This window comes from Canis aureus, chromosome 5 (assembly GCF_053574225.1).
Source record: "Canis aureus isolate CA01 chromosome 5, VMU_Caureus_v.1.0, whole genome shotgun sequence".
NCBI lineage: Eukaryota > Metazoa > Chordata > Mammalia > Carnivora > Canidae > Canis > Canis aureus.
In genome coordinates this window covers 72,536,107-72,548,782 of record NC_135615.1, presented here as the reverse complement: position 1 = coordinate 72,548,782, position 12,676 = coordinate 72,536,107, and the positions used below count along the sequence as shown (strand labels likewise).

At 48.0% G+C, this 12,676-nt stretch overlaps 1 long non-coding RNA gene across 1 annotated transcript; it reads right to left on the bottom strand.

The window, feature by feature from the left end:
- Positions 1–232: 232 nt before the first annotated feature.
- LOC144314557 (uncharacterized) lies at positions 233–6,844 on the bottom strand. Its single transcript, XR_013380446.1, has 5 exons — positions 6,715–6,844; positions 4,742–4,855; positions 4,475–4,543; positions 626–676; positions 233–441 (listed from the first exon to the last, which is right to left on the bottom strand). It is a non-coding gene; the product is annotated as an uncharacterized LOC144314557 (long non-coding RNA).
- Positions 6,845–12,676: the final 5,832 nt, after the last annotated feature.

Genomic DNA, 12,676 nt, shown 5'->3' with positions numbered 1-12,676 from the left:
ATTTGTGCACTTTACTGTATGTAAATGATATTTGAAAAAAATTGTGCCAGAGGAGTTTAGAAAAGGGAGTGATTTTTCTTTCTTTCTTTCTTTCTTTCTTTCTTTCTTTCTTTCTTTCTTTCTTTCTTCTTTCTTTCTTTCTTTCTTTCTTTCTTTCTTCTTTCTTTCTGTCTTCTTTCTTTCTTCTTTCTTTCTTTCTTTCTTTCTTTCTTTCTTTCTTTCTTTCCTTTCTTTCTTTCTTTCTTTCTTTCTCTCTCTCTCTTTCTCTCTCTCTCTCTTTCTTTCTTTCTTTCTTTTTTTTTTAGATGTATTTATTTATTTTAGAGAGAGCACGAGCAATCAGGGGGAGAGGCAGAGGGAGAGGAAGAATCCTGGAGCAAACTCTTGAACAGGGAGTCCAATGTGGGGCTTGATCCCAGGACCCGGAGATCATGACCTGAGCTGAAATCAAGAGTCGGCTGCTCAACTGCCTGAGCCGCCCAGGCACCCCGGGAGTGATGTCTTCCAGCTTAAGTGGACAGTGAAGGCCTCGTGGCCCGGAGAAGGAACTGCAGGGGGGAAATGGTCCCTTTGTCTCTCTTGGTGGCTCAGTAACACAGGATCTAAACAAAGCACTTAAACTTACCTTAATGGAGTCAGGAATCATCATTAAGTGGTTTTGGAGATTATTTGCTATCTGTTTACAATGCAAAAAAAAAAAAAGTTTAGGATTATATAATTGCAAAAGTCATATTCAGGGAGGTAATTATCAAGTGTAACATGAGTGTTCTATTTTCGGGCTTCATTGCTAGCTCTTCTGGCCCTTCATTCCCTTTCGGTAATGTGATTGCGAGTTGTTTTTCTGGTTCTCTTCTGTCGGAGGCAGCTGGATGATGGGAGGCTATGGATGGGGAATACAGAGTGGAATGATAAATCACATTTCTTTCTGTTGGGCTTTGCTTTTCACAAAGCACCTGTGTACACAGCATCTCACTCGATAGCAATCCAGGAGGGAGACAGGGTTATCAGTCATGATTATTGATTGCAAGCAACAGAAACCAATACTGAATAGCTTAAGCAGAGAAGGAATGTATTAGGAGGTTATCAAATGGCTCAGAGAATTAAAAACAACAACAACAACTGGAGAACGAGGGTGAGAAAACAGACAGGAATCAGGCAGAGCTTACTCAAGCCCCTGTTATTTTAGGGAGCTTTTGTTTCAGCAGCTTAGCTGTTTCAGTTAAATTTGGGAATGATCAAGACAGATTTTCCAGAAAGCAGTAGCATGGACAGGGATGACAGAAAGTGATTTGACCTGTAGAGAAAGGAGATTCCAGGAGGGAATCACGGCATGTCAAAGACAGGGAGGTAGGAAAGGATGGTGAGGGTGGGCTTGGGGTTTTGCAATTTGGGTGAGGCAATGGGAAGAGGTAAAGCTGGGAGAGTAGGTTGAGGGCTGGTGGAGAGCTTTGCATGCCTGGGTGATGAGTTTGTACTTAGACCAGTGGGTCCTTTTGCCTTTTGTTTTTGAGCAAAGGGATGAGATTTTTCTATTTGTCCTTTAGGAATAATAAGCTGGTACCCGAGAGAGGACTGTGTGGAGCAGGAAACCTGGACCACAGCCAGCTGACATAGTGAGCACCAGTGTCAACTGCTCCTGACAGACTGAGAAGGAGGGCCAAGAAAGGGCTTTGGGCCTGCGTCACTTGACAGCCATGAAGAAAGCAGTTTCCAGAGCATGCTGAGGCCGGGCGGGTTTTCAGAGAGCTAGGGGCTCAGTAGGCGCCGAGGACATGGAGTTTCAGGTAGATGAGAACAAGGGACTCCAGTCCAAGCTCTCCACCTCCTGCCCTGGCCTGTCATTGCCCTCAGCTGCTTCCAGGTTCCCCATCCCCTTCCTCAGCTACACCTGCCTCAGAGCTGAGCTTTCTCTCTGGAACGCTCTCCTCCCTTCTGTTCCCTCAGCAGGACATAGAATCTTAGTATCTGAGGAGACCTTAGATGGAAAAGTGGAGGCTTGGGGAGGGGCAGGGGCTTGCCAAGGACACAGCCAGGGGGAGGCAGAGCCAGTAGCCAAAGTCCATCTCATCTCGGTCCAGGGCTCTTCTCCCACCCTGTCTCTTCTGAGAAGCTGTCCCTGACTGAGCCCTTTCACTGGTTTATTCTGTGGTTTGCATGCATCCAGTTTGTAGGGCATATTCCATGGGGCATTTAAAATTCCTCATTTGGTGCTGTCTTCCAATGAGACCTATTGCCTTGTCCTTGGTGTGTCTTCCAGAACCTAGTCCAGAGCTCGGCATGAGGCTGCACCATGTAGGTCAGGAGCCCAGGGCTCTCCACCTGGCTCTGCCTCTTGACCTGCAGAGAGTGCCAAGTGCAGTCCATCCCCCAAGGCAGTGCAGGCAGGAAAGCACGAAAATAAGGAGGACCCAGACAGAAGGCAATGAGCCAGTTTTTACTCCTTGCAAGTCCCCCTCGGGATCCCTTCACCTCTGAGGAGATTTCAAGCACTGCCCCCAGGCTACACAGGCCTGGCTTGAACTCGGAGTTTCTCTGGACCAGGCTTGTGGTCCAGGTCACATGTTATGTTAACTCTTTAGTTGGATTCATTCCATGTGAGTAGTGTAAAATCCAACTCCAAATCTGATCTTGGATTATAAATTCCCCGGGACATATCCACCCTCCCACTCCAACTCAGGCTGAGACATGCAAGTTTCCTTGTTTCCCTGTGTGGGAGGAGAGAGTTTACTCATCGGCTCTTTTACTGAGGGTATAGTCCTTTGAGGGTCCCGGTTTATATGAAGGTTTCAGTTCTATCTCCTTACCCTATCTGCTAGAACCTGGACTGACCACCCCTTTGCCATCTCCCCTCCCTGAGAATCTTCCCCTGCTATTCTTTTCTCTTCTTTTCTTTTCTTTTTTTTTTTTTAATTTTTATTTATTTATGATAGTCACAGAGAGAGAGAGAGAGGCAGAGACATAGGCAGAGGGAAAAGCAGGCTCCATGCACCGGGAGCCTGATGTGGGATTCGATCCCGGATCTCCAGGATCGCGCCCTGGGCCAAAGGCAGGCGCCAAACCGCTGCGCCACCCAGGGATCCCTCTTCTTTTCTTTTTAAGAGTAAGCTCTATGCCCAATGTAGGGCTTGAGCTCAGGACCCTGAGATCAAGAGTCACATGCTCTACTGACTGAGCCAGCCAGGCTCCCCTCTGGTCCCTCACACCCTCTGCTATTCTTCACCCTTACACTGGATGAATCTTAGTAAAGTGTGGCTCTGATCATGCTCAAGAACTTTCAGTGGCTCCCTATGATTAAAAATGTAGCATTTCAGGCCTTGACAGCAGGGCTTCAACCCAACTTTGCAGTCTCCTTACTGGTCACTCTGAGTAGTGAGGCCACTGGGCAGGCAGGCAGTGACTCAGGGGAGCCCAGGGGGAAGTGTATGTCACCTACTGGGCACTTGGGGCCACTTGCCTGGCCAAAGGATAACCCTTCCCCACCTAGTCGTTCATGTTCTCAGATTTCATTTGCCCATTTTATTCATAACATTGTAGGGAAGAAGAAAAATGCTATTTTTAAAATTAATTAATTAATTAATTTTGAAGTAGGCTCCATGCCCAGCATGGAGCCCAATTGGGGAACTGAACCCACCACAGTGAAACCAAGACCTGAGCAGAAATCAAGAGTCGGCTGTCCAACCCACTGAGCCACTCAAGCTCCCTGAAAAATGCTATTTTAAAAAGCTGCCTGGAATGGTAAATTTTATGTTATGTATATTTAACTACAAAAAAAACCCCCCCACACATACACAAAACTGCTTGGCAGCATTTTCTAGAGTAAGCCAGGCATCTTGGTGGAAGATTGCCTGTTTTGGGACAACATACCTACTTGGCCTTTCAGTTATGCAAAGCAGGGTTTGGAATGAATGTGGTGGGAGAAGCTGAGCTCTGTGCACCCTTGGGTGGGGTGGTTAGGTTTTGCTTCTGTTTGGTCATAAATGCTGTTTTTGTTTCCATCCTCCAAGGACCCAGGAAATGGGTTTGGAACCAAGATGAAAGGGCAGGGACAGACGACTTTAATCTGAGCTGGGATGGGCCCCGCTAATGTGGCAAGGAGTTGGGGTAAGAGGAGGGGACTTAAGATGTCTTTTTTTTTTTTTTCTTTGAGTAAGCTGTATGCCCAACCTAGGGCTTGAACTCATGAACCCAACATGAAGAGTTGCATGCTCAGGCGCCTGGATGGCTCAGTTGGTTAAGTGTCAGACTTTGGCTCGGTGTCCTGGGGTTGAGCCCCAAGTCAGGCTCCCTGCTCAGTGGGGAGTCTGCTCCTCTCCCTCTCTCTCTGCCCTTCCCCCTGCTCATGCCTCTCTCAAATAAATAAGTAAAATCTTGAGAGAGAGAGAGAGAGAGAGAGAGAGAGAGAGAGAGAGATGCATGCTCTATCGACTGAGCCAGCCAGGGGTTCCCCCAAATGCCCTTTGTAACCAAATTTTACCTGGACCATAATTTGAGAAGGAGGCTGGTCCTGTGGAAGCAGGTGAGGAGAAATCTTATGTAACCTGGGCTGTGGAAGAAAAGGAGTCCCCGTGAGGGAGGCAGAAGGTCCTAGGCCTGGCTGCTTCTGAGGCCTCTGGCCCCCTCTGACATCAGAAGCTATCAGCAGCAAAGTTCTGGGAGGTTTCAGGAAGGTGCTGGAGGTTTTCCCTGGAACCCAGGTCTGGCTATGGAGCTGGGAGAAAAAAGAGTAGAAATGAACTCCTACCTTGTTACCTTGCCTGGCCTTGAGGGCTAAGGGGAAGGCTTGGCCTGGCAGCCAAATACCAGGGGTTAGCTGTCTGGAGATAAGAGCAGGCCAGTTGGGTTCCTTTCATCCTCACTGAGGAAAGAGAAGAGAGAGAGAGAGAGAAGCAATTTGCAAGTCTCCCTCGAAGCTCTTTTCACTTTCATAGAACCCTCAAGAGTGGGATGAGCCATGTTTCCAAATGCAGTGGAGGAAGGAGACCCAGCCTCCCTCCAGGTCCCCTCCTGGTGAGGAGAGACCCCCTGTCTTGTCCACTTGGGCAGGATTGGCAGCAGGAGGAGATTTATTAATTTGTAAAAAAAAAAAATAAGTGAAGATAGCTTTGGATATTTTCTACTTATTATAAAAGGTTTAGACAGTTGCACATATATAACAAAGTCATGTCATTCCATCATCCAGAGGTAGACCCTGTTGGCATCTGGCGTCAAGCTTCCCATGCTTTGTTTTCTTTCTTTTTTTCTTTTTTAAAGATTTTATTCATTTATTCATGAGAAACACAGAAAGAGGCAGAGACATAGGCAGAGGGAGAAGCAAGCTCTCCGCTGGGAAGCCTGATGTGGGACTCACTCCCGGGACCCCAGGATCACTCCTTGAGCCGAAGGCAGACATTCAACCACTGAGTCACCCAGGTGCCCTATGTTTTGTTTTCTTATGTATCCTTATGAATCCATGACCCAGAAGTCAGCTGGGCTCTTAAGATTAAGTTAAGATGGGTTTGAACTCTTTATTCTGTACCCAGTGGAAATTCCACTCTCTCCTCAAAAATGAGCTTCTCCGAGGGCGTAAGTAGGTACAGTCCCCTTTGGCTCCTATTTGCCAACCACTGAATTCTTAGTTTCTGCATCCTTTTGGCTGTCTGGTGCCTAAGTCCTGGGGCAATATGGCCTGGGAGTAGCTAAGACCAGAATCTTAGCTCTTTTCTTCCATTTCCAGAAAAATCCCATTCACAAGAAGCCATGTGTGAATTTAAACATTCTTAAGGTCAAAAGGACAAAGAGTGAGGTTATGTCACAGGAATAAAAACTTTTTAAAATTGAGGTTGAAGGGCTTCTCTTCATCAGAGAAGAGTTGGTTAAGTGGCTCAGTTGGCTAAGTGTCTGCCTTTGGCTCAAGTCATGAGCCCATCAAGCCCTGAGTCGGGCTCTGTGTTCAGTGGTGAGTCTACTTCTCCCTCTCCCTATCGCTCCTCTCCCTCTACTTTCTCTCACTCTCTCTTTCAAAAGATAAAAATTTTTTAAAAAGATTTTATTTATTTATTCATGAGAGACAGAGAGAGACAGAGACACAGGCAGAGGGAGAAGCAGGCTCCACGTAGGGAGCCTGACACGGGACTCGATCCTGGGACCCCAGGATCAGGCCCTGGGCTGAAGGTGGCGCTAAACTGCCAAGCGACCTGGGCTGCCCAAATAAATAAATTCTTAAAAAAAGAAACAGATAAAATTGAGATTGACTTGGGATGCCTGGCTGGCTCAGTCAATGGAGCCTGTGACTCTTGGGTTTGTGAGTTTGAGCTCCACGTTGGGTGTAGAGATTACTTAAATAAATAAAACTACATTAAAAAAAATGAACCTGCTATTGGGAAAAGGCCTTGGGTCCTCTGTCAGGGCCCGTGCCACCATCCTCCTTCCTTGTAGCTCCCACCCGAGTGCAAGTGTACCTGTCTTCTAGGCTGGTCTGAGAGCCATGCCCTTGGGTACATAGCACTATCCCCTCGAGTGGTTTATCAAAGCATAATCCTATAGAGAGACAACTCTTTCTCTAAGGAGCCTGCTGCCATCTGCTAAGGCGACAATTCTTTCTATCCTGCTAGACATGTAGTTTTTTTTTTTTTTAAACAAAAATGAGCTCATTCTAAACATTCTCTATGACAACAGAGCTGATCTTCTTTCCTCCATTTTACAAAAGAGGATCTGAAATGAAGCCTTGGCTCTTGCCTGAAAGCAGCTCTGCCCAGATCTTTATCCAGCTATGCCTTCCGGCCAGTCAGATCTGTGCCCTGGGGTTCCACACACTCGCAAACACCTCTCAATGGCATGTTTAATGTTGTGTGTGTTACTTATTTATTGTTTACTCTTCCCACTAGAATGTAAATTCAGTGAGGTCATAGACAGGGTCCGTTCTGTTCACTGTTCTGTCTTCAGAATTAATCACTTAGTAGACTGTAATATTCAGGGTTCTCCAAAGAAACAGAGTCATTGGGATGTGTATATATATAGAGAAAGACTCATTTTAAGGAATTAACTCATGTGATTATGGAGGTTGGCAGTTCAGAGTCTACAGGGTGGGCTGGCAGGCTAGACACTCAGGGAAGAGGTGACGTTGTGGTTCAAGTCTGAAGGTTGTCAAGCTGGAGAATCCCCTCTTGCTTGTGGGAGGTCAAGTCTTTTGTTCTATGTGAGCCTTTAACTGATTAGATGGGGGCCACCCACATTTTGGAGTGCAATCTGCTTTACCCTAAGTCTAACAATGAATTAATTAATTGAAAGATTTTATTTATTTATTTGAGAGAGAGAGAGGGAGTGAGAGCACAAGCAGGCAGAGGGGCAGAGGAATAGGGAGAAACAGACTCCTTGCTAAGCAGGGAGTCTGACGCAGGGCTCAATCCCAGGACCCTGGGATCATGACCTGAGCCGAAGACAGCTGCTTACCTGACTGAGCCACCCAGACGCCCCCAAAGTCCAGCAGTTTAAGTATTAATTCATCTAAAACACCCGCAAGGAAATGTCTGGAATAATGTTTGACCAAATATCTTGGCAGTGTGGCCCAGCCAAGTTGACACATAAAATCAACCATCACAATAGGAACGTGATAACTATTCATTGAATGAGTGGCGGAGTGAATAAATAAATGAACGAATGAACTTAAGGAGGGTGAGAGTCCTGCCCCAGTCACACAGCTGGCAAAATGAAGGTGCAGGTTTTCTATACTTGAGGCAGGCCGCTGTTCTCGCCACCCCTCCACAAGGCTTCTCTGAACAGTGACCAGAGCCAGCCTTGTGTGGTGCCCGGGGCTGTTGCCAGAGCACAGACTTTCTCCTGCAAGCTCTTGACATCCCACAAAGGTTTATGCTCATGTCTGGCATCATTACAAAACACTCCTGTCTAGAATTCTCACCAAGGAGGCCTTTCGATAGAAGTGTTCACCTGTGTTACCTGAAGCAACTAAAAAATTATTATCTTACAAAAAGGAGAGCCTCACCTAAAATCTCCAGCAGGAGTGAATAAGCAAAGAGCTAGGCACTGTGGTGTGGAGATCTGGCCCTAACCTACTAACCCATTCAGCAAATTTTTGCCCACTTCCCTTGGTGCTCCTTGCCTTCTGGCCAAATTAAGCTACTTCCGGTTTCCTGGGCAGACCCTGCAATTAATTCTCCCCGTTTCCCCTGGTGCTGCTACCATACCTGGAATGCACCTCCCCCTACATTTCATCCATTTATTTATTTATTCAATAAATATTTCTCACGCATCTAAAGGGGGCAGGTGCTCTCCTTGCATTGGGCACAGAGTGATGAGCAAGGCAGGTAAGGTGCCTGCCCCTCTGGAGCTCACATTCTAGTATTGGGAAAACAGACACAATTCAAGCCAGTAAATGAACAAGATGATTCCAGGTGGCGATTAGCGCTGGGAAGAAAGCCAGGAAGTAATAGCAGGTTGCGACAAGCTGATGTGGAAGATAGTGCCAGGGTGGGGGAGAGATGTCTTGTAAATTGGAGCTCAGGGTTGATGTTAAAGGAGAGCCCCCAGCCACCTGGGGCCTGGGGGAAGAACGTTTTAGGTAGAGGCAAGTGCCAAGGCATAGGGTTGAGCAAGCTTGATGGGTTAGAAGAACAGAGAAAGCAAATACACAAATTTGTGTTAGGAATGTATGTGCCTGTAAGGATCAATAGGACATTGTCTTTTCTCCGCAGAGTTCATTATTTAGGTGGCAAGGCAGAAATTATAGCTGGCATCTTTTGGGGGATGTACCTGGACCATAAGTCAATGACTCCACCTGCTCCTTTCCCCATCGAGGGCTGCTGGTCCCTGGCAGTCATGTTTGTGGCATGCAAGCCAATCCTGCGGCCAACTGGACCAGGAACCACCTGATTTCAACAGGCCCAATCAGGTTTCCTTCTCCCAGGACCCCCGAATGGGGCTTCAGGTGCTACCTCTGCTTGTGGTTGGCGCTAGAACATTTATTAACTCAATAAAACTGCCTCTGGCAGCTGTGGTCAGGGTGACAAACCATGCCGATTTTCCAGGACTGAGAGGCTTCTGCGGTAAAACTAGGAGAGTCCCAGGCAAACCAGGATGGTTGGTCATGCTGTCTGCTGTGTGCCAGGCTGAGTGTTAAAACTGAGAATTTAGGAACTGCGGGGTGGTCACAACCTGTCCCTGTGGCTGGAGCAGCAGAGGAAGCCAGTGTGCAGAGAGAGAAGAATGGAGGAGAAACACAGAGTGAGTCCCGGATTCCTATTTTTTTTAAATTTAAATTTAATTTTTAAAAAAGATTGGTTGATTGATTGATTGATTGATTGATTCATGAGAGAGGGAGAGACAGAGGCAGAGGGAGAAGCAGGCTCCCTGCAGAGAGCCTGATGTGGGACTCGATCTGGGGATCCGAGATCATGCTGTGACCTGAAGACAGACGCTCAACCACTGAGCCACCCAGGCGTCCCAATTTAAATTTAATGTTTAAAAAATATTTTACTTATTTATTCATGAGAGACACACAGAGAGAGGTAGAGACATAGGCAGAGGGAGACACAGGCTCCCCACAGGGAGACCGAGTCAGGACTCGATCCCAGGACCCCAAGATCATGATCTGAGGCAAAGGCAGACACTCAACCACTGAGCCACCCAGATGCTCCCGGATTCTATTCTTGGTCCCATGGTCTTCCCAGAGGCAGTCAACATCCCTGACCATGAATTCCCAGACACCCCTGTTCCCTTAAAATGAATCTCCTTTGTTGGCTCAGCTGCGGGGGTCTACTGATGGTCTCTCTCAACTTTATTTGACCCTCTTTCATACACTTACCCCCACCCCCTTCCTTACATGTTACCTTCTAGATTGTAAAAATTCCCGTATGATTCATCTTTGCATTTCTCCCCAAACATAGTGTCAACCCTGTCTTTTGTATAAGAAAGTGCTTGGTTCAATTCTTATGTGCAAATCAGGGGTTCTAATACGGCCAGGGGAGTGTGAATATTCTTACTGAGGGACCATCTCTTGCACTTGTGTGGTGCTGCAATCTATAAAGCATTTTCAAGTTCATTATCTGATGGGCATCCAACTCTTCAAAATTTGGATATTAGTAATAACAATAGCAGCTGCGATTTATCTTGAGTACATTGTGTGTGCTAAGTGACGAAAAAATACCTTGAAGCTCAGAGAGAGGAAGTGATTGGCCCAGGATCCTTGAATTTATATGTCACAGTTTGCACCACAGAACCTTGTTTTCAGGCTGCAGACCCATTTTCTCTCTGCTCAGCCAGGATCTCAGGCTGCTCAGCCCCTCCCTTTGGGGCTCTGCCCTGACCCCCTTGGGTACTATAGGCCTCAGGTCACTCAGTTTGCTAGTCTGGCCAAATCTGGTGAATTCGGTTCTCAGGAGCCTCTGTGGTTGCCATGGCACCTTCCCCAGGCTCCTCTCAGCGTAAACCTGGGGGCGAGCTGCTTTGAAGCAAATGGGGAAAACAGAGAAATTTTCCCACTAATGCGGGCAACTAGCAAACAGTCTGCCTCTCCTCAAAATTTCTTTCAGTGCCTCACAGGTGGGTCCGGGGGCCATGGAGCCCAATTGCTCCATTTCACAGGTGAGGAAACTGAGGCCCAGAGTGTTCAGAGTTTCACTGAGAAATTTTGTGCCTTGGCCATGAGGGTCTATGGACTCAGAGAGGCCTGGGTTCCAGTCCAGCCCCTATACGACATTGAGCAAGCAAGCTCCTGAACTGTTCTGAGCCCTGAATTCCTCATCTGTAAACTAGATATCGTGACCCCCCACCCCTGGAGAGAGTTATGTGAAGGGTTAAATCAAATAATATACATAAAAGTGCTTCACAAAGGGCCTGGCCTATGAATGATGCAGTTGCCCAAGGTTCCCCCTCCCAAGGTGGGCGAAAGTAGATTGTTACTGGATGTAGGAGATGTGGATTCTGATCTTGACTCTGCTACTCACTTGCTGTCAGTCCCTTTACACCGCTTTGGATCTCAGCATCTTTCTCTATAAACCCAAGGAGGGTTGGACTAGATGATGCCTAAGCTTTATTTTTTTTTCCCAGTTCTACAATTCTGTACATCTGGTCCCAGGGCCCCTAAAGCTGTCTGTTTCAGCACACCACCCTGCCTGGCTACCAGAATGGCTCTGGGGCCTGGCCAGGAGGCAGCACCCCATGCCGGAGGGCCCTTTAAGGAGACAGAGATGCCTCTGAGGGTAGGACTTTCGATGAGGGCTGGGGCTGTGGGCACTCATCTGGTTCCCCTGCACCCCTCACTGGTTCAGGGTTTTGTTCAGGCTTTGTGGGGAGAGGCCAGAGAGGCCAGGGAGGTCAGGGATGGATGGGAGAAGGGGGGGAAGGATATTGTGGAAGAAGGAGACTAGGACTTGCCAGTAGGGAGTAGTGATCTGCAAGGTCACCCGGAAGCAGTTATTAATACTCTCAGCATCGGAGCGTGCAGATGAGACATGGGCAGCCTCCACGCTCCCGAGGGTGATGCTGCGGGTGGCGGAGGAGGACGGAAGGCAGAGGTGGCATTAGGGATTCCAGTAGCAGGGAATGGGAACTCCAGATGGAGGTAGGAGGAGGCTTGGGATGGGGCAGGAAGCTGAAGGGAATGAGCAGAGGAAAAAAAAAAAGTAGAGAAAGGCAAGGCAAGGGTTGATTTGTTGTCTAAGGAAATGACAGCTTGGTAGAAAAAACAGGAGACAGGCAACCTGTCTGTTCTGCTGTCCTGTGCTTCCCTCACTGTCCCCCAGGAGGCAGGCCACGGAGGCACCGTGCATGTTCAACAAGTAGAAGTCTCCAAAAGAGCAGCCTGGGTGGCTCAGTGCTTTAGCACCTGCCTTTGGTCCAGGGCATGATCCTGGGGACCTGGGATCGGGTCCCATGTTGGGTGCCCTGCATGGGGCCTGCTTCTCCTTCTGCCTGTGTCTCTGCCCCACCTTTGTCTCTCATGAATAAATAAATAAAATTAAAAAATAGTTTAAAAATTTTTTATTTATTTATTCACAAGAATACACAGAGGGGAGAGAGAGAGAGGCAGAGACACAGGCAGAGGGAGAAGTAGGCTCCATGCAGGGAGCCCGACGTGGGACCCGATCCCCAGTCCCCAGGCTCACTCCCTGGGCTGAAAGCAGCTCCAAACCGCTGAGCCACCCGGGCTGCCCAAAAAAATAAATATAAAGAGGTCTCCAGAAGGCCTTTCTCCCCACCAGATCACACTTGACCGCCTGGGTTGCCGGAGCCCCACACCTCAGAGGCCCGTCGTCCTCCGCCTGCAACACCCCAGCCTCGATTCACGCAGCTCTTGTTGGCTCTGGGCTGGGAACTCAGCCTGTCTCACTGTCCTCCCAGCCACTGTCCCTTCCCTGCTGCTCTCACACAAGGTCCCTTCTACCTCACTCCCCAGCAAATCCTGCAGTGTGACGCTTGCGAATCAACTCCAGGCAGGACCCAGCCCACTCTTCAGTACGTGTACCTGACGTTGGCCAAATCCCAGGGATGGCTCTGTCTCAGTCTGGGGTCCCTCCGCTTCACACTGAGAAGGGAAGGTTGATGTGAACACGGTTATTGTGATAACAGTACTCCCTAGGATGGGAGCTTAGCAAACGTTTCCAATGTGTCAGGCACTGCAACAAGCTCCGTATTTGCCTTGCCCCACTTATCTTCTTCATAATCCTGTAAAATATGATATTAT